The 23,318-nt window shown below is 35.4% G+C and overlaps 1 protein-coding gene across 6 annotated transcripts in view; it reads right to left on the bottom strand.

The window, feature by feature from the left end:
- LOC131824150 (contactin-4) overlaps positions 1-23,318 on the bottom strand; it is a 938,389-nt gene that overhangs the window by 685,000 nt on the left and 230,071 nt on the right. For all 6 annotated transcript variants that reach the window (XM_059161541.1, XM_059161538.1, XM_059161545.1 and 3 more), the window contains one exon: positions 21,575-21,631. The gene's annotated coding sequence lies outside the window, so the exon portion shown is untranslated. The remainder of the gene's footprint in view (positions 1-21,574; positions 21,632-23,318) is intronic.

Below are 23,318 nucleotides of genomic sequence, written 5' to 3'. Positions count from 1 at the left end.
TTTTTTCTTCTGTAAATCTGTGTATTTTCTATGATATTTTTAGTTTCTGTTTAATTTTTATACTAGGAAGTACTCTTTTGTTATAAGGCATTTATTATCTTATCAGGACATCCCTAAAAACACAGCTGCTTAATAAATATTAGAAAATCAAAATCAAACATAGCTAGATAACCACATATACTAAATTTGAAGGAACATCAAGCAAAGTATTTACATCCTTATTATTTGGGGTTTCTACAAACTATAGCCAAGCATGAGTATTTTCAACTTAAAATCTTTGGCTACAACTTATTAAATATGACATTCTTTAGCTATTAAAGTTACATAATCTAATCAACAAAATAATGTGGATAATAAAGCCTCAGAAAGAGATGACTTTGAATCCAAATTTCAAGAAGAGACATGGAATGTGTCAGGTTAGATTTTGTCCCTCATCAGATGACCATTATAACTGAATAAAATTTGTAATGAATGAAAAGAGAAGTACATATTTTAGGTCAAAATCCCAAAATTTAGGTCATAATGTTTAATCTCTTATGGATCACTTATCAAAAGACTTTAGATGCAAGTTTAGAAATTTATTGAATTAATTTTCTGAGCTCTTATTTAATTACATGATATAATGTTTTTTTCACCTGTACAAATTCACTTCTCCTGAAAGGTAAAGCCAACAAAGGAAAAGGCTTTCCAAACATAGGTAGACTTCCAGGAAAGAAAGTAGAGATAGAGTTGAATTGAGGGTTAAAGCTCAAAGAATAAGTTAAAAATATAATTCAATCAAAACTACTTTAATTCATGATGAAGGTGCTATGTTAGGGATAGACATGCTTTACTATCTATCAAAAGGCCCAACACAGATTTCTCATTTTGTTATTTTCCTTAGCATTGGAATAGATTACTTTCCTTCACAGAGCACTATACCTAAGTGACTTCTGATGTGTGTTTAAGGGGCACAGTTTATAAAATTATTTATATTTAAGCTTTGAATCTTACTCGGCATGATAAGCTGCTCACTTGATAGAGGCACAGGAGAACAGAATCTCACTCCTCATTGCAGCCTCATTGTGGCAAACAGTATCACTAAGGGATTAGAAGGCAGAAATGACTGCACTTTGTTCTCCCTTACTTTTTCTCTCCATCCCTTCTTTTTCTTTACTTGTTCTTATTATCAAGTGGGCAGAGCAAATTTGAAGAGATAAATTTGAATTTAATGTAATTCCACATCATTAAGATGACTTTTACTGTGATTAAGAAGTATGAGAAAGGTAAATTGAGGACAGATCATGAAGACTGGACTCTATTTTACAGATAATTGGTGGATATTTTTATTCACATGAGAGACTAAGAAGAGTTGTGTTTCAGGAAGGTGAATCTTTAGAGCCAAATGAGGAAATACAGATGAAAGAAAATGCCAGACTGAACCAAGCAAGTTAACTTGACATTGAGGAGGAGAAGACATAGTAGATATACTGTTACCTGTATTTAGAACAACTGTTTTAAATCCCCTTGCAGTCTTTTCTTCATCATAAAATAATAATATTACACTAAATAACTACTGTAGGTAGCATCTCTCCAAACTGAATATTTAGAAATCTGCTTAAGTCACAAAGTGAAATACACACTATATACTAAACATTGTATTTTAACTTCCTTATCCCCAAAGGATAAATAAATGGTTTGAAAAATGTCTACAGTACCAAGTTAAATTGTACCATTATTCATAGTATTTTGTGGGCTATGAAAATAGTATACTTGAGGCAGACCAACACACACACACACACACACACGGAGAGAGAGGAAGAAATTATAAGACGGTATTGTCATGGCAATGGCCTAGATTCACCATGGAGTTATCTATCTTAAAAATAGTAACATTAGAATTTTGTTCTTTTACTTTGTTGGAATAACTAATAGGTACTTGCAATTACCAGGAAACCAAAATTCATAGGATCAGATTTTGCATAATTCTTCCTTTTATTTGCAGTTTCCAAAACAAAATGCAATACACTATCCATTGGCTTGGTTTAGTTCTTAAACAAGGCCTGAATTATAACTAATTCAACTATCCTTCGGGGATTCAGTCAGATTAAAAGAGATCTAGAGTGGTTATGTTGTCAAAAAATGCTAAAAGTTTCTTTGGAAATGATCTAACTCGGGCTAACATTTGAGAGTTTTGAAAACGGAAATTCCATCATCATCACTCAAAGATTCCAGTAGCAGCCACTCCCCACCTGACATGACAGCATTTAGTGGTCCCTGGAAATAGAAGAGGAACAAAATCGAATAAAGAGAATAAGGGCAGCAACTATGATAATATTATCATGGCACTTTCCAATTTATTGGCTTGCTATTGGACACTGTACTAGGCACCTTAAAAATATCCTAACAGCCCCCTGAGAGAAATATTTTCCTTTTATAGAAGATGGCTCAGTGGATCAAAAAGCTCAAGTTACAATGCCAGGTGGGGTTACAGCACTGGAGTTCCAGTCGAGGACTGTCTGATTTCCAAACTTAATTTAGTTGAATTCTGCTATGTTATCCACACAACACAAGGTTAAGGAGTAACACTGAAATATTATAGCATCACATCTAAGCAAAGCTCTGGCTCTTAGATGGCTGGAAAGTAAATTGCCTAGTCTGTTATAAATACTCCATTCTTCAGTGATCATTAAGAAGCGATCATATAACTGGAAATATGCAATACGCATTATTTATTTTCTATTTGTAGGAGATCACCTACATTAAGGCTATAGATTATGTGTTACCTTACTATTTATTGTTTCAGTCGTTGGCAGAATTACTACATTCTGTGCTTTATGAAGCCTGCTATCAATACTACCTTCAAGATGACTTTAAATTATAAGAAAGCCTTTCTGAAGAGGATGCTGACCAGTTATTCTCCAGCTCTACAGTCTATAAAAAGAGGAAAGATGTTAGACTTTGATGATTTTTGGAGACAGCATCAGGGTTCAACAAAAAGAGAATACAGTTTCGGAGTCAGACAAATCTTGCTAAAAACAGAACATACAAATTATTTATCTCCTATATGTTGTAAGGAAAAAAGTGTTGATTTGGGAAACAGAGAAATTAGTTTTTATCATGTTTACCTGTGGGGTCTTAAACTAGCCACATCCATTAGCATTTCTGAGATGTGGTTGTCTTTTCATTTTATTAATATGATTTTAATTTTTTAGGTAATCTCTATACCCAATGTGGGCCTAAAACTTACAACCCTGAGGTCAAGAGTTGCATGCTCTCCTAACTGAACCAGCCAAGTGTCCCAAGATAAGGTTTTCTGATGAGGAAAATAGATGGTACTTGCCTTAGAGGAAGGAGAGAAGATGTGACAAGCTTAGCCTAGTACCAGCACATGGTAAATAACCCATAAATGTCAGCACCGCACCCCTTACCCCTTTTGAAATTTGACATTTGAAATATGTTGGCTTGCTTCCTTATGAAGCAAGTAACATGTAATAGTACTTGAAAGTGATTTCTTACCGCAAGTTGGTAAAAAACCAGGTTTTTGACGGGAGGGGTGTAGAATGGGGATACTTGAGCATACCCAGAACACTTCCATCATTAAAGTATTACAGATATGCTCCTGAACAAACCTGGAACATAATATCTCTGGCTGTCTTACTAGGCTTGTATGAAGTATGAATCTTACCGAAGTCACTCCCCTGCCTAAAGTTCCTAAGGTCTAATCTTATTTTTAGAATAAAGGTATAAATTCTTTACATGGCTTATACGCCCTAAGTAGATCTGGGCCTTGCCTAATTCTACAAGCCACTTTCCTTATTGCCACACATAGTCATATCGGATACCCTACTGTTTTTTTAATGCACTTTCTTTCCTACCTCCACACCTTGGCCTATGCTCTTCACTTGGCCTAGAATTCATCCTACGCCAGTTCAACTCTTACACCTTCTCCTTTTATGTACTTAAAATGGGAACTTTCATTAGACTTTTCCCAGGTGTTCCTATAGTTCTCAGACCACCCCGTGTGTCTGCTTATCTTAAAACACTTATCTAAATTATAAATTTAACATGCATTTATGTAATTATTTTTCCACATCTCTCTTAGATCCTATAAATTATAGGCATAATGACAGCATTATCTGTGCCTATACGGCTCCCTAATAGATCCTCAGTTCCCATCAATAATGTCAATGCTTAATATATACTTAACGAATTAAGTCACTAATGCTACAGTCACACAATACTGTAGAAGAAGTTGCCACTTCAGCTATTTTATGTGAAAATATTTTATTGTGTAAAGATTTAGTTTTGTATCATAGCAGAGCATGTCATTTCCAGCCTAACTACTTAGCTCTTATACCAATATGATTGCATAAATATTATCGTTAATTAATTTCCCCTTTATAATGAGGCAAAAATGTATGAGCTAACAATGTCAAAGTTAGAGAATGACTTAAGAAACTGATGTAAAGCAAGGTTTCCCTATCTTGACAAAACTGACATTTTGGGCTAGATCGTTCTTTGTGGTAGAGGCTATCCTGCACAATGTAGGCCACCATCCCCAGCCTCCAGCCATTAGATACTAACAGCACCTACTCCCCAGTTGTGACAACTAAAAATATGTCCAAACATTGCCAAATATTTCCTTGGTGACAAAACTATCCCTGGTTGAATACCACAGATAGAGTGTATCTTAATAAGACACACTCATATATATAAATATAATAAATTATAATAAATTATATTTATATAATAAAACAGTCTATGCTCTCCTTGAGTTACCAGCCTAGGTGGGTGAGATTAATACAGGTATACAATAATAGAGAGACACAAACAAAATGTTATTGAGTTCAAAGAAGAACCTCTCCTTGTTCAAGGATTTAACATTTCATCATGAATTGTGTCTCACACTAATTATATCATGGCCATGGTAAAGCCAATTCTTTAACAACATTATGAACTGGTTAATAAAAGCAACAAAACCTCATTCAGCCCCCTACCAGAGACCCCCGAATATGCATAACTATCAGCAATGTAACTGATCACTCAAGAAGAAAAAGCTGAACTCCAAACCAGGCTTTCAGGAAAAGTAAATGTCAAGCATTTAGAATTTTTTTAAGTCAATTTTCAGCATTATGCAAGACTGTGTTCACATTTCATTGGGCAAATACAGAAGACTAAAATACTGGGAAATTATGCATTTTTTCCAGTATTTTCAGTTCAGTGAAAGATGAAATAGAATTGTTTAGGAGGAGAAGAATGGAAAAAAGAAAACTCTAAAGATTCCAAAAATATTATTTAACTGAAGAGTAAAATACATTTTATTGCTAAAAATGAGGCAATACAAATTAATCATTAATTCTTGCTCAGATGTACCTTCTGACTGAAGTGCCCTATATCTTACAATCCCCTACTTGCTCTTCCCATCCTGTTCCAACATCACCCACCCTGTGAAGGTTTCCATAAACTCTGTGCTATCGAACACAGAGGAAAGGTCTAAGTCACAATACATGGAGATTATCCATTCACGTGTTTTTACTCTGTTCTATTAATTTCCTTAAGGCAGGTGATGTGTTTAACAGTATACTATAGATCAGCTATAATTTATGAGGAACTCCAAAGTATCTGTTTAAAAAGACAATGAATGAGTAAATGAATAATCAAATATACATGATTTAAGTTAAGCACATGCTAGTTTGGATTCACTTCAGCCTTAAGGTAGAAAATTATGATTGCTATATACAATTTGTCATAGTAATAAAACTCCCTTGAAGTTCGTATAACTTTCCCCAGAAACTGTATCACCTAAACTACTAGACATACCTGCAATTCTCCAGAGAGGGCTTCTGAGTAAACACGAAGGTGTCAAACATTATAATGCACTGCAATGCATACTGTACATATGAGCAATATTATACAGTATACATTGTAATAATTACACAATTATATTCAGTTCTCTCCAACCAGATTATAAGCCTGATATAACAGCTGAGTTAACTCTATCTGTAAAATAAGTCCAGATAATTAAATAGCGCAAACCTGACTGATATTTGTATGTGTCCGAACCTTATAAAGTGACAGTTTCATTATATTTGAGGGCTGCCGTTGGTTGATTAAAACTTTGCAAGTAAACGTTTATCATAATTTACTCCAAGAAGATGATTACTTGACTTGGATGGAGTAAAAAAGCCCAGAATGTTTAAATGATTCGATGAAAACATGACATATTCATAAACACACCAGTGACGTCTAACTGTAACTGAAAGAGAGAAGTACTTCTCCTCAGATCTCGAGGAACTGTGAAAGAGACAAATGCACTGTTTTGCACAGATGACCTATGCTTAGACCAGCCATATATTTCATTCTGCATGTGCGCTGGTATTTTATAAATGGAACTTACTCTCAAATAACTATATTGGGATAAAAAATGATTTCTATAAAACACAAACAAAACTCTAATACATTAGTTCATTACATATAACCAATAAATTGATACTAATCATAGCATTATAGCTGCTTGATGAAAAATGACTATGCACTTTAGTTCTGATTCTGTTCCCATTATTTACTATTAGTTCTCACTTACACACACTAATAGAAGAAGCAATGATGTGGGGAATCTGAAATAGTAAATCATTGAAAATCATTTTTAACTGGTTCTGGAAAGCATGTTTCCTTTCTTTTTCCTATAGCAAGTTTACACTATTAATTGTTCAGTTTGGTTACAATTAAAACTGATTTCAGTTACCCAAGAGCATTCTAGGTGCCAGAAGTAAATAGAGAGAATTATCATTTTGCTATAGCTTGTTCCTAGAGATAGTAAATGCTTGGGGGAATGAGAAGAAAAGAGTATTTGCTGAGTGCTTAATATGCTAAGCACTAGTTAAGAACTTTCAATTATACTGTGATTTCAACCACATTGCCCTGTAAGTTAGATGTTACCATCTTCATGTCTTAAGCACAAAGACTGAGATTCAAATGGTGGGCTTGCCCAAGATCAAACAACTACCAAGACACAATGTTCCTCAGACATTAAGTGAGCTGTGATATCCAACTTGAATAGATAAAAATATTGTATCCTTTTTGACAAGGATCCTAAAGTTGAAAGTATTAGAAATCCAAAGAAATGATTTTGCCACATCAGACTTTCCTTCGTCCATATAAGTAAGACTGTTGCATGGGGTATCAACGGACATTCCCAAACACTAATCATGTTACACAGTGGGTCTATAGATCAAATGGCAAGTACAGAAATCATGCATTTTATTACACAAGAGAAAATAACTGGATTTATTTTAAAACCCCCAAGTAAAACATGAAAAATTCTGGTCCTTTTCAGTATCACAGTATTTTAAATTTACAGATCTTAAGCATGATACTGGATACATAAAAGGTTAAGAAGATGGTGGCTATTTAAAGTAGATGTCCAAAGCTAAACTACTTGTTGCAGGATCATATAACTAAAATTATACACTACTCATTTCTGCATGGAGAAAGGACACACAGCCGCACTCACTGGAAAGGTCCTTAAAAACCTGAGTTTTATTCTCATGGGTTCCCTTTTGCCCTTTAGTTACTCATCTGGCTTCTGAAAATAAACTCCCAGGTGTCTTAGTATCAATCAACAATGTATGTGCATCCTGGGCTTTGCTTCAAAAAGTTTGGCTGATAAATAGATAAACCTACCTTTTTGTGTGTATGTTTATGTTTAAAGTACCTGCTCAAGCTGAAAATAAAACAGTGATACTGAATTAAGGCTATGTATGTAGTCATTTTTACTAAAGGGAACAGAAGAGCAAGGAATCTCCCTGAAGTTGGGAGAATCAACAGAATTTAGTTTTCAATTCTAGCAGTGCTACAAACCAAATTGTCCTCAAGCAAGTTATCCCACTACACTTAAGTTCATTTTGTTCAGGTCTATAATAAGAAGTTAGCATATTTTCTTTTGTTCTGAAAAACCAGTAATTCTGCCTGTAAAAACAGTATTTTTTTTTTTTTTTTTTTTTTAAGATTTCATCCATCTATTTGACAGACAGAGATCACAGGCAGGCAGAGAGGCAGGCAGAAAGGTAGGCAGAGAGAGAGGAGGAAGCAGGCTCCCCGCTGAGCAGAGAGCCCTTTGCAGGGATAGATCCCAGGACCCTGGGATCATGACCTGAGCCGAAGGCAGAGGCTTTAGCCCACTGAGCCATCCAGGCACCCCTAAAAACAGTATCTTAACATCATTGCTATTTAAACTGAGGTCTGAGGGCCAGTAGCACCTGGACCATGTGAAACATTGTTAGAAAAGCAAACTCTCAGGCCGCACCCAGGCTTACTGGAGCACAATTTGCATTTTTAACCTGATTCCTAAGTGATCTGTAGGCACATTCAAGTTTGAGAACTACTGGTGTAGCTACCAAGTTGTAATAATAAATAGGCACAATGCATAAATCTGGTTGTCTTGAAAGTCTTGGAATTTCCACTAAATATGCAAGTTTGCAACTATATTCAAATGTCTCTTGTTAAAATTTATTCTGCTGACTTAGTTAAGAGCTATATATCCCACACATACACAATACCACAGCCAAAAAACAGTATCTACATCCTCCCCCATTTTTTTGTTAACTGTGAAGCACTTTGCCTGTAGTAACTTTTAGACCAGAGCTGGTACCACCTTATCTCTCCTCTCTCCAATACCTGGAAATGGTAAAAATAATAGGAAATGGAATCCCTGAGCCTTGTATTAAATTTCCTTTGATTCAGGATGAGCAGTGAACAAATAATTAATGAAACAGGGCAAAAAGCACCCTAGCAATCACAGAGGGCAGTTCTAGAAGGCAAGAAGGACGTATCTCCTTTGCTGAAAAGTGTTCATATTACACATTAACCAGGGATAAGCCCTGCTCTTCTGATACTTTAAGCTGGATCAGAAGGAACATTCCCAACAATTTGCTGAACAAAAGAAAGTTTGGGGTAGACTCTACGAAGCCTAGAGAACTTTCTCTCTAGGTACTCTCTTCTCAGGAGTACCCAATTCCCAAAGACAAGTCCAAAAGGAACTTTTGATGTTTCCTTACACCGCAAAGTGATTGAACAGGGAGAGGTCTTTCTGTGAAATTTCTGATTTGGAGATAGTTATTAAACTAGACCTAAACAAGGGAGCCAGAGGGTTATGTTAATTCAGAGCTAGGATGACCAAGTTTACCTGACTACAAACTGACACAGAAAGAAGTATCTGCAAAAAGAAAAGAAAACAGCATTACAGAGAGAGAAAAAGAGAGAACGGTGGGGGATGAAAGAAAGAACATATGCACTGAGAGACCTCCTGGTCCTAAAATGACAGAAAGGGAACACCTTTGCACCTTGACTTGTCAGTCCTTCTATCAGCACAGCTGTACCTCCTAGTTGGAGATATTGTGAGATTCCTTGCATTCTTCCAGTAAACTTTTTTGCTTGGTTTAGTTTCTGCATCTCACAACTGAGATTTCTTGGCCAAGACACTGATCAAATGTACCCCATGACACCATATTGGTGCTATTTTTAAAGACTAAAACTCTTTGACATCAACATTTTACTTTTAGCTCATTGACTGAATTGTTGGGTGGATATTAAGGCAAAACATTTGTAATTCTACATCTCTGTATTCCTACCCTTAAACATGGGTAAAATTCCATCACAATGCTTTGACTCACAGGTCAGAAGTTAGGACAAATGCTAAAGCTATTGAAAAACAGGCAAACTGTGCATAATTCAATAATGTTACTAAGCAGATGCTAGCTTGGGGGCATTTCAAGCAGTGCTGGCACCTTTAAATAGCAAATACAGCTTCTGAGGCTGCCCAACTACTGACACAGCAGGGTTTATCTACTGGGAGGCTGTGACTCACTTATTCTCCCAACTCCCCTATGTAATCTGACACAATGTATCCCCAAGATACTTCCTGCTGCTAATGCTTCTATTTCTATCTTGGAGCCTTTTAATTTGTATTTTCCCCAAATGGCTTATGTATGCTTGTGAAGTGGGATTCTCACCTCACTTGGAACTACTGGCTCTTTGATAAGGAAGAGCAGGCTGGCAAGTAGAGCTGGCATGCCACAGAAACCTGTGTAAGCAATCAACAGCTTCTTTACAGCCAAGTGTGATTTTTCTGCAGCGCCAGCCGAATGCAGCTCAGCACAACTGTCTCTTGCTAATATCAGATTTTCATACGCAAAGTCCCCATTAGTACTTTACCACCTTGTGAAAGGTAAAAGAGTTTGGATGCAACTAGCTGCTCCTACATCACGCTGGTGGGCGCATTTCGATAACCCCAGGTGCATAATCTCTTAACTGGCACTTAAGGTTTAACATTCCGTTTCTGCCCACCTGTAAGAATAAGAACAGTGATTATGAATCCTGGCCCCAGAATCAAGATGGAACTCTGCCACAGATTTACTATGAGATCTTAGGAAACTTACTTAACCACTCTGAACTTCAGATTTTTTTTTTCTTTTTATCAAATAAATAAATAAAATGTTAAAACCTCCCTGTGGATAAGATTCTGAGTATCAAAAAAGAGCATGTGTTTATAGGAAATAGAAATGTGCCTGGTTCATCATAAGTACTCAAAATACGTAAGCTGTTATGCATGTAAGCTCTTCCGTTTCTGTTGAGTAAAACTCAATGTCATTCAGTTAAGGGAAAACCATTGTCTGTCCTTGTGGAGAAGTAAATTCTCACCATCCACATGAGGAAGATTTCCCAGCATTGTGGGAAAAAAACACAACTCTGAACTCAAGAATTCTGCTTTGTGTGAGCATGTAATTCTGGACAAGTCATTAAATACTTCTAAGCCTAAATTTCCTTAACCACAAAATGAGAGATCTGGCCTCGATGTTACCTGGAGCTCTTTTTACTTACTGCCTTTTATGAGTTTACTCTTTCCAGTTTGGTTACTAAATGATCTCACATTTATGGCAAGAGTTACACTATATGGATCTGTATGTAATAAAGACAACTTGAGCTTTGACTGTCAATAGGTTTAAGGTAAGCTCAATAGAGGAACTTTTAAAAACAAAGCATTACTAAGAAATGGGACCATTATATTGCACAGAAATGCAACTGTGTTAGGCCATTTCTTTTCAGACTATATCATGATTTGGGGGAAAGGAGATACTAATCAGGACTAGTTAAGTTTTGCTACAATATTCTAGGAATACCAGTGGCTTGGTATATTCAACTTTTCTCTCTTCTATAAACTCTGGTGCATTTGCCGGCCATTTGCTTCCCATTTTTCTCTGTTACATCTGTCTTGCTTAAATTTTTGTTGGATGGTAAGACATTTTTTTTTTTTTTGAAGAGACATAGATGGTTCCTGATTAAATTCAATTTATAAGTATCAATTAAACACTGACAAAAGCTGTTCATTTCTAGCTATTTCATGAACAAAAAAATTAATGACAAAATATTGAGGGGTTTATGCCCTCCGTGGATAACAGCTTTAGAAGTGCCTTGAAGAAATCACCACCCACAGTATGCTGTATTTAGGCATACTTATTATGACTTTATTTTACTATAGTACATACCTCTCTACAGCAACCACTTCTTTTGGTTAGGATTATCAGCACTAGGACAAATTTGCCCTTGTATACCTAAGATGCTCCTCTTATTTCATTGCTATCAACCACTTGGTGGAGATTTTTATTTTCCTGCTATTTTTCACCCTGTGAAGTACAGATGAGGTTAAGAGGATTATTCGGCAGCTGTGTCCAACCACCTGCTCTCCAAATCCTTGGTTTTCAAGCCCTTAAGAACACTGCAGTGGATACCTTGGCTTCTGTCATTATCAACAAGGTTAATCCCACACTTCCCTAAGACTCCGCATCTACCTACTTTGAAGATAGCTGTAATTATGGCTCTCCTTTAAAAGCTTCATTCTTCCGGCAAGGTAAAAATCTTACCTCTAATCTTTTATTTCAAAGGTGGATTAAAAGGTAAAATAACCACAGCCACTTCTCTAAGGCACATTCAGTCCTTGACCTTTGAGACAAATGTCTGTCTCACTTCAAAACAGATTTTAATGGGAAGCCTGGATTTCGGTAATTTGTCTATGTCCTGTCCCCAACAGGCTCACCAGAGATATGTTAACATCCTCCTGTTGTGTGATATTTCATCCTGTGCAGATAAAGTTGACTGTGTTTCTTTCCAGTTTCTCTGCACAGTTCCCAAAGTTTAAGCTTCTCCAATTTCTCTAGCTTGTTTCTGGTTGTTTGTTTCAATGTACTCGGTGCATTATATTGGGCCATCAGCACTAGATCTGAAATCTTATGCCACTTTGTGTTTGTATGACTCCCCTAGGTAATATTATCCCAGTCCAAGCGTTTGTGAAATTAGAGCAATGCTAACAGTTTGCAGTCTATCAGTCCTTGCAAGCCTGTATTTTTAATAAATTTTCCTGCATAATCTTCAGATAAATAGATCTTTATTTTTTCCTTACAATATTTGTGGCTAAAAGGAAACTGACAGCAACTCATTGGGTTTTGGCTAATATCTTTTAGTGTATCTTTGTGATGCTCAAATCCTGAAGTCTATGGTTTTGGGAACACTTTTAAAGAGAAGACTGACTCCAATGGGTATTTTACATGATCTCTGAAGTTTACATTTCTTCACTACATGTGTAATTAGAAGGGTGATTCTGTACTAAATAGACAAAGGACTTTGTTTTGCAATTTTGACAAGCTACTATATGTCTTAATTTAAACATGGCAAGATAAAAATGTACTCCATTTTCTTTTTATTTCACATGATGAAAGAAATAACCCAGGCTTACTCTGGAAGCTCTCTTTAAAAAGTGTACTATAGCAATCAACAAATGCTTTTGAGGGCGCCTGGCTGGCTCAGTGGGTTAAGCCGCTGCCTTCAGCTCAGGTCATGATCTCAGGGTCCTGGGATCGAGTCCCACATCGGGCTCTCTGCTCGGCAGGGAGCCTGCTTCCTCCTCTCTCTCTGCCTGCCTCTCTTCCTGCCTCTCTGCCTACTTGTGATCTCTTTCTGTCAAATAAATAAATAAATCTTTAAAAAAAAAAAAAAAAAACAACAAATGCTTTTGAGACCCCTGTAAAACTAAACTAATTTCATTCAATCCATAGATTTAACCTACAGATTGATGGTTCTTTAAACAGTTACTTATAAAATACCACAAACTAAATTTGGTTAAGATGTAGTTTTTCAGTAACTTATGTAAAAAATAATTCAGCTCGAGATAATCACACAACTAAATATCAGACTAGTGGGAATGAAGTACGGTCTTTCCTAAAAACATGTCCCTTCTAAACATGCTTAGCTGAGAAGAGAATCCATTTACCCAAGTCCCTGAATTCTAGCCTTTTACCTTATAGATGGGAAAATAACAAACGTTTAATGATTTTTGTAACATCACACATTTGGTTAATATCAAAATAGAAAACAAGACAGGGGACCTGATATTCAGTCTGATTTGTCTTCCCATTAGTTCATATAATGAGGTGTTTCACAGAGTCATAGGATCATTGTGGAAAATGTAATTTAGCATCTTTTCTTACAGAGTAGAAAGCTGATTTTAGAAACTGCCAGTTTTAAAAACATGGTAGACTTGGCTAATGCAGACCAATGCCCACCTATAAACACAGATATTCCAGTATCATACTGTTTTGATTACTAAAGCTTTGTAATATAACTTGAAGTTCAGAAGGGATCTCTCCAGGTTTGCTTTTATTTTTCAAGATTGCTTTGGCTATTTGGGGTCTTTTGTGGTTTCATAGAAATTTTAGAACTGTTCTAGCTCTGTGAAAAATGCTATTGGCATTTTGATAGAGAATGCATTAAATCTGTAGATTGCTTTTGATAATGTAGGCATTTTAACAGTATCAGTTCTTCCAACTACGAGCATGGAGTATCTTTCCATTTGTGTTAGTGTCTTCAGTTTCTTTCATGAATATCCTTTCATTCATTTAATAACCTATTCCTCTATCATTGCATTTTCTTCATGGCCCCTAACACAATCAGAAGTTTTTTTTTTTTACTAGTTGACATCTGTCATCTCTATGATCTATCAACTCAAAAGCTAAGGGTACATACATATTTTATTTGCCACCATATTAAGTTCTGGTGAGAACTTAATATAGATTCTGACATATAGTTAGATCCCTATGTACATACTTGTTAAAAGAACAAATGACCCCAACTGTTATTCCAACTATTCCCCACAGCAAAATCCTTCCTGTTAGCCATAAAGGATACAACACCAATTTTATCAAACAGAACAATTCATACAACCATCTTTTCATATTTAAGATTAAAAATTTCTGGGGCACCTGGGTGGCTCAGTTGGTTAAGTGTCTGCCTTCAGTTCAGGTCAGGATTCCAGGATCCTGGGATCCAGCTTCCCCTCATCAGGGTGTCTGCTTCTCCCTGTGTTCCTCCCCCTGCTCTTGCTCTCTCTCTTACTCTCTCCCTCTCTATCAAATAAATAAAATCTTAAAAAAAAAATAAAGATTAAAAGTTTCTGCTTAATGTTATAATCTATAATATGCTACATTGAATAACTCAATCATCTTTTATATTCCTAGATTATGATTTTAATTTCAATTCCCAAAGACAAACTCAAAGTTAAAAAAAGAACAAACACTCTATATTCTAAAGGGAAAAAAATCATAAATCATAAAAACTGATGGACGATTGAATTGTCCATTTTCAGGCAGTGGTTTATTTTCTTGGCAGCAATTTAAATTGCATTCAGAACCACATGTGCACAGAAACATTTTAATGTAAGGCCACAGGGATGTGTTCTTTTCATTTTAACATTACCCTCATGGTATGTTAATACTCCTCTCTCAGCATAGGTAATGTTACCTCTGCTAGGGAAGGCTCTGTCAACTATCAAGAGAAACAAAGGAAGAATAAAAATCATGTTTCTCCATTAAATATTTCCCTGCTACATCAGAAGTCCCTCAGGGGCTGATTAAATTCATTAAGTGATAGTGAAAATTCTAACCATTATTTTCTTTCTGGCCAAGATGCTAGCATAAGAAAAACTAGTCTTGGGACAGTCGGGCTGCCCATAATATAATGTTACAGCCTAAAATTTACAGCCAAGTAACATTCATTTAAAAAGTATGAATTATAGAGGGCCTGTCTTATAACTGACACTAGGATCAGTACTTGACATACTCTTTGTAACTCTCACAAACGCAACAAAATGACTATTAGGACCCTTACTTTATAGTCTGAGGAATCTGAGGCTTACAGAGATAAAAACTGAAAAAAATTCAAATGTTCACCTATCTCTCTCTGCCTCCATCACTTACAACTTTTGTATTAAACCATTAATCCTTAAAATTAGAAACCTGACTTGGTCTTTGGCCTGGGAGAACATGTCAGGATTTTAGGAAGACAGTATGTACTGATTTGAATGACAACCTTAGGAGTCTCTTTATTTTGTTACATTCCCTAGTCATCTTATCTGAAGGAGAAATTTTGTCTTCTTAAAACATGCATTTCAGGGGCACCTGGGTGGCTCAGTGGGATAAGCCGCTGCCTTCGGCTCAGGTCCTGGGATCGAGTCCCGCATCGGGCTCTCTACTCAGCAGGGAGCCTGCTTCCTCCTCTCTCTCTCTCTGCCTGCCTCTCTGCCTACTTGTGATCTCTCTCTGTCAAATAAATAAATAAAATCTTTAAAAAAAAAATTAAAAAAAAACATGCATTTCATAATCTATTACTATATTGAGATATATTTCACATTTAAATTCACCATTCACTATACAATTCAGTGATTTTTAGTATATTCACAAGGTCATACAATTATCGCCACTATCTAATTTGAGACCATAGTTATCATTCCAAAAAAGAAACCCTGTGCTTGGGGCTCCTAGGTGGCGCAGTGGGTTAAAGCTTCTGCCTTCGACGGGTCATGATCTCAGGGTCCAGTGCAGCACTGGGGTCTCTGCTCAGTAGGGAGCCTGCTTCCCCGCCTCTCTGTCTACTTGTGATCTCTGCCTGTCAAATAAATAAATGAAAATCTTAAAAAAAAAAAAAAAAAAAGAAAGAAACCCTGTGCTTATTAGCAGTCCCCTCTGCCCTTGGTTCCTGGAAACAACTATTCCACTTTTTATATTGATAGTTTTGCCTATTTTGGACATTTCATATAAATGCAATCATATATGTAGTCTTCTATGTCTGGCTTCTTATACTATTTTCACATTTCCTCCATGTTGCACCATGTATCAGTACTTAATTTTCCCAGTTTTAATTGACTAATATCTAACAAAAGAAGAAAATTACTTCTACCAATCCTGAAAAAAGAATGTAATTGTTTTCTTCCATTTTTTCCTCTGTGTGTACATTAGACTGAATATTGTAGTGTTAACAAAACAAATTTACATGATGTAAGCCTTGAATATTACAGTCTCCATTTTGCTGATGGGAAAATGAGTCTAAGAGAAGTTTATTTACCAGCTCCAACATCAGAGCAGGAATTTAAAGCACAGGACTCTGAACATAGAGCCAAAATTATTTTCACTTAGTTGATAGATATATGACAGGAACAACTAAATGGCCCATTCAGCCACTGAACCTATGATCTTTGGTTCACCAGAGACAAACTCTCAGAAGCTGAGCAAAGCTTCCACATTTCATCAATCCAGAAGTCTTTATGCAGCTGAGGATACTGAACTCAAGGGTCTGTCAGGGCCAAATAGGTAGCAAATGAAGTGGCATGATAAACTGGAGAGGAAAGGAGGAGGCAGCAGCTGCCCAGGAAAGCCCTCTGTCATCTAGGAAAGCAAGACTGAGGTAGGAAGGTATTCTGATTTCTTCTGAGAGAATCTGGAAATCATCATTATATCTGAAACTGTATTTTCAAGGGTTGGCAACAATTAAAACTTTTATCTTTTTGCAATTAAAAGGTAAAAAACAACAAACAAATGTGTGAACCAACATAACTCTGTTTTGAAGCTGTTCTTATCCATAGGCTACCACTTTACAACCTGTGGTGGATGACAAAAGGCTAGGGCACCTGGAGGTAGTGCCAGGCCCTTCCTTAAAGAAAACCTAAAAGGGATCATGACAATTTAAAAGGACCTGACCTCCTCCTGCCTTTCAGTCTTAATTTTTGAAAGATCCAACAACTTTTTTTTATTTATTGATGTAAAAATGAGATAAATTTATTAGTTTCAGGTGTACAATGTAATGATTCAACATTTGTGTACATTGCAAAATGTTCACCACATTGAGTCTATTTACCATCTCTCATCAAAGTTACATTTTGTTTGTGATGACAACTTCTAAGATTTACTTTCCAATTCAAATTTGCAATTCTATATTATTGATGACAGTCCCCATGCTGCACATTAAATCCCCATGACTAAGTTATTTTATAACTGGAAACTTGGTATATATATATATATATATATATATATATATATATATATATGTGTGTGTGTTTTAAGATTTCTTCACTCATTTTTAGAGAAAGAGAGAGAAAGCATGTACATGAGTGAGCATGGAGAGGGGTAGAGGAAGAGGGTGAGAATCTCTAGCAGACTCCCCACTGAGTATGAGCCAGAGGTGGGCAGGGGGCGCAGGGCTTAATCTCAAGACCCTGAGATCATGACCTGAGCCGAAACCAAGAGTCAGACGTTCAACCAACTGAGCCACCCAGATGCCCCTATAACTGGAAACTTGTAATTCTCAATCTTCTTTACCTACTTGGCCTTCCCTCAAGCCCCCTTCCTTCTGGCAACCAACTTATTCTCTGTATATATGAGTTTGGTTTGGGTTTGTTCATTTTTTTTGTTTGTTTGTTTTTTATTCCAGCTATAAGCAAAATCATACAGTATTTGTCTTTCTTTTTCTGACTTACTTCACTTAGAATAATACCCTCTAGGTCCATACATGATGCCACAAATGTCAAAATTTCATTCTTTTTTATACCTGTGTAGAATTGCAATTGTTTGTGTCTGTGTGTATACATATATACATATATAAACATATTTGCCACATCTTTTTTATAGATTTTTATTTATTTATTTATTTGACAGAGAAGATCATGAGCAAGGGGAGCAGCAGGAGGAGAGGGAGAAGCAGGTTCCCCGCTGAGCAGGGAGCCTGATGCAGGACTTGATCTTAGGACTCTGGGATCATGACTGGAGCTAAAGGCAGGTGCTTAACCTACTGAGCCACCCAGGTGTCCCTACCTTGAATTAAAAAAAAAAAATTTTTTTTAATATGCTATTTTTTTCCTCTTGCTTTTCTTCATTCTATTCCTTCTTTCAGAAATGTATTATTTTCCTCAACCTGTACCCTTCTCACATCTTTCTTCAACTCTCTGCAGCTAACTAAAAATTTAATGTTTGAGGAAGTCTTCTGTGGTTTTTCTTCTCTGGGTTAAGTTTTCCTCCAGGGCCAGTATCAATGTGGACAACATGAAAATCACATGGTACAGTAACTGCTTGTTTGATTAGCATACTTTCTTATTATAGACCCTACTAAGCCAGTGATGATACTTCTTTTCTACGTCATCGTATTCAGTCGTCAGTAATTACCCATGAAAAGAATGGAGTATATAATGACATCTTTTGTGTTCCAATTCCACTGTTTTTAATAGTTTAAGGTGTTGAAATCATACTCCATGACAAAAAGCTGAGAGCTTTGCCCTTAAGAGTAGAATCAAGACGTGAATGCAAACTCTTACTACTGAACTCCAGCATAGTACTGGAAGTCCTAGCCAGAACAATTAGACAAGAAAAAGAAATGAAAGACATTTAATTGGAAGGGAAAACATGAAATTATCACTATTTACAGATGACATGCTTTTATATGTAGAACACCATAGAGTCCACCAAAAAACTGTGAGAACTAATAAATGAGTTTAGCAAGGTTGCAAGATACAAAATCAGTATTAAAAAAGTTTATTGCATTTTTATACACTAACAATGAACTATCAAAGAGAAGTTAATAATTCCCTTTGCAACTGCATCAAAAAGAATAAAATGCCAAAAAAATAATAAAATGCCTAGAAATAAATTAATCACAGAGAAAAAGAACTTCTATACTGAAAACAAGAAGAATTAATATTCTTAAAATGTCTATCCCTCCTGGAGAAACCTACATATTCAGTGCAATTCTTATCAAAATTCCAATGGCATTTTTTTCAGAAATAGGACAAAAATGATTTAAAATAGTACGGAATCACAGAAGGTCCTAAATAGCCAAAGCTCTCCAGAGTTAAAAAAAAAGAACAAAGCTGGAGGCATCACACTCCCTCATTTCTTACAGTACTTCAAAGTTACAGTAATCAAAACACTTTGGCATTGGCATAAAAACAGACAGATCAGTGGAACAGAAAAGAGGGCCCAGAAATAAGCCCCCATACATATATGGTCAATTTATGACAAAGGAGGCAAGGAAGGAGAGTCTTTTTAATAAATAGTGTTGTGAAGACTGAGCAACCACATACAAAAGAGTGAAACTAAAGTACTATCTTCCATCAAATACAAAAATTAACTCAAATGGATTAGAGACTTGAATTTAAGACCAGAAACCATAGAACTCCTAGAATAAAACATAGGTGGTAATCTCCTTGACATTGTTCTTAGCAACAACCTTTTGAATCTTACTCCAGAAGCAACAGTAACACAATCAAAGATAAACAACTGGGACTACATCAAACTAAAAACTTCAGTCAGTGAAAGAAACAACCATGAAAATAAGAAAGTAACTTACATTTGTATATCATACATCTGATAAGAGCTAATTTCTAAAACATAAAAATCTTATATAATATCAGGTATAAAAAATAACTCAGTTAAAATACAGGCAGAGGATCTGAAGAGACATTTTTTTCCAAAGAGGACATACAGATGGCCAACAAGCACATGAAAAGGTGCTTCAGCATCACTTGTCATCAGGGAAATGCACATCAAAACCACAATGAGATACCAATTCACACTTCTCAGAAGGGTTAAAATCAAAAAGACAAAAAATAGAAAGCATTGACAAGGATGTAGAGAAATGGGAAGTCTCATGCACTGGTGATGGGAGTGTAAATTGGTGTAGTCACTGTGGAAAACAGTGTAAAGGTTTCTCAAAAAATGTAAAAACTACCATAAGATCCACTAATTTCACTTCTGGGTATGTATTTAAAAAAAGAGATACTAATTTGGGAAGATATATGCACCCTTATGTTGACTGCAGCATTATTTACATTAATCAAGATAGGCAAATAACCTAAGTAGCCACTGATGGATGAATGGATAAAAAAATGTGGTGTGAGGTGCCTGGGTGACCCTATATACACTAACACACCCAGTCAAGAATGGGTTCCACATCAGATGATCCAAACAGCTTATGTAATAGATTCATGAGAAATAATTAATATGTACTATTTCTAGGCTATGAATCTGAGACCAGCTTGTTATAGAGCAATACTTAATTTGTAAAAAATATATTACTCGATCTTGGCTTATGCGAAACAACTAAGGAATCAAGTGAAATAAATTTTTTCCTATTTTTTAAAAATAATTAAGGGTGTTAAAAATAATCTTCCCCTGAGAGCCAAATTGTGTGCTGATACTTACCCAACGTCATCAGTCCTGTACTGATTAACAGAGTTTTAAATTTTATCTTGCTTGGGAGATACACTGTCCATCAAAACATAATTATTACAACTTTTAAAATAAGTCGGCACTTTATTTTATGTGTATCAATGGAATGAGATCTCCTCCACTACCATCCCAAGATTGCATTGGATTAGACTGGGCCCTGAATCCAATGTCTGATGTCCTTATTACAAATACAAGTTTGGACACAGGTGCACAGGGAAGAAATCTATGTGAAGACAGAGGGATCTGAATGAAGCCATTACATGCCAACAAAGACCACATACTGTTGCCAACTACCAGAAACTAGAAGACTCAAGGATGGATTCCTCCCTTAGAGCCTTCAGAGAGTAAGACTGTGACTACACTTTCATTTCAGACTTCTAAACTACAGAATTCTGACAAAAATAAATTGCTGTTGTTTTCAGTCACCCAGTTCATGGTACTGTGTGATAGCAGCCTTAGGAAATAAAAACAGGTATTTCACTTTATTGCATCTGAATATTTTATGAAGGAAAAAATTTGCATGTATCATAGATCATGAGTAATGCTGCTTGTGTTTTAACCCTAAAAGGCTTCAATTTTAAGACCTGAATACATGTAGGATTTAGTAACTTAATATTTGTGTTGATTTGACTGATAAAATGTCTTTTCCTATAAAATCACTTGGTAAAAGTGCAAAAACGTTTACTTCATTCCCAATACTCTTTCCATGATGCCAAATTTAAAAGTTTTTCAATTATCAAATTAATCTGAGCCACAGAGCAGCTACCACAAGTATCTTCTCCAGAAAGACTTGGGAAAGTTCTCAATTTCCCATTGTCAAGTCCTAATTTACTTGATTTCACTATCTTCATTAACTTCAACCTTCAGAAAAACACTTAAAATGATCTCATAGCATCAGTCTGTAAGGAACAAATCTCACCGTTTCCATAAAAACTAAGGATGCTAAACCAAAGGTAAAGTGAAATAAAGACATTCTTCCCTTGTGGGAAGCTTACCTTTTAGGGCAGTTCTTCGGACCACATACTGTTGGAGGTATTTTATATCAACGATCCCTAGAATAAAATTAAAAATATACAAATAAATACAATTTTCAAGTATAAATAAGCTATGGGAAGCTGAGACTTAACTACTGCCATTCTAAAATTAAATTAGGAGGAAAAGAAAACTAATATGGTCATTATGAATTTCCAGCTTGATAGAATTGCCCAGACTAGGAGCCAGGATGCCACGTTCCTTTCTCTGCTTTGTCTCTCACTAGCTGTGTGACTTTTGACAAGTCAATTCACCACTCAAGCCTTTCTTTGTTAGTATAATGGCTCTAGGAGCCTGTGATATTTTGTGATATTCAGATTCAATAAAAAAGACAATTTCTAAAGAAACTATATTATAAAAGCTTATAAAATAATGAAACGGTGAACAATGAACTAGAAAATATCTGGTGGTTTTTGCCAGACATATGAATATGGAAAATGAGACTAACAATAACAAAAACAAAACACTCTTTCCATAAATAGGGTATTATATCTTCTCTTAAAGCCACCAAGTTAAATCTTAATTGCAAAATAATTCTGTGCCTGAGAGTAATTTCCCCTGAAGCAATACTGTTTCCCTCTAAAGAAAAATATATATACACAATACTACAGAGAATAAATGCATATATTCATACCTTCATGTTTATGTATATGTATATATCTTGTAACCAAGTTTCTATTGTAGATAACTTTACTTCTGAACAAAATAATTGTCTTATAATTTTTTATAATTAAAAATATTTATGTAGATCAATATAGATTGGTCACTCAGAAATATCTTTATACAAGCCTAATCTAATTTACATTTAAATATAGTATAATTTATTAAGATAGAAATACTGTGTTTTCCTGATTAACCATAAATACATTATCATTTATTAATTTTACGGTGGCCCATACTGGGTATCATAATAATTCATCAATTTTTAAGCACCTAACTATGTTTACTTTCAAGTTAATATCAATAATGTCCAGAAAGTAAGAACCAAATAGGTCTTCTTTATATTGTTAATATATCCAGAAATGTATTTTATCTTTTTTTAATGTCTTTCCTTATATATTCCCCCCAAATAAATAAAGTGCCACCGATGATTATGACAAATGAATCATTTCTTATGGAACAGACAAAAGTCCCATATTCAAGTTAATAATGAATCACAAATAAATCACCATTTGTTTTATGTTACTGTGGTCAGTCACCAGCTCTATGTATGTGAGTTGGCTACCAAAGTTCAGTATGTACCTCAAAGTCTAACTTTTTGTTACATTAGGGATAGCCACAGATAAGAATGCAAAGTTCTATGTATAACTACTGGCATCTCTTGCAACTCTAGCTTACACATCAGTAACAATTGCTAAAAAACGATAATAAACCAGAAAAAACAAAAACTACAACTATGATCAAGGTTCATTCTTTCTTTTCAAGTATTACTAAAACTTGACACACACACACATATATGTACATAAGTACAAAAAAATATTCTTCACAGAATGCAAGTAGATATCATACTTGTGCAGTGATATAGATTTGAAATGAAAACTTAGTTTTCAATTTTATTTATTATATAATAATCATGTTCCTCTTTTTTAAAAGCACAAGTTATGGAACAGAGAGCTGCCCAAGATGGGATTATGGCTCAATTATTTACTTGCCACGTAATCTTGAGCAATTCATTAACTAACATAAGCCTCAATTTCCCCTGTAAAG

Source organism: Mustela lutreola, chromosome 2 (assembly GCF_030435805.1).
Source record: "Mustela lutreola isolate mMusLut2 chromosome 2, mMusLut2.pri, whole genome shotgun sequence".
Lineage (NCBI taxonomy): Eukaryota > Metazoa > Chordata > Mammalia > Carnivora > Mustelidae > Mustela > Mustela lutreola.
This window is presented reverse-complemented; position numbering and strand designations above follow the sequence as displayed.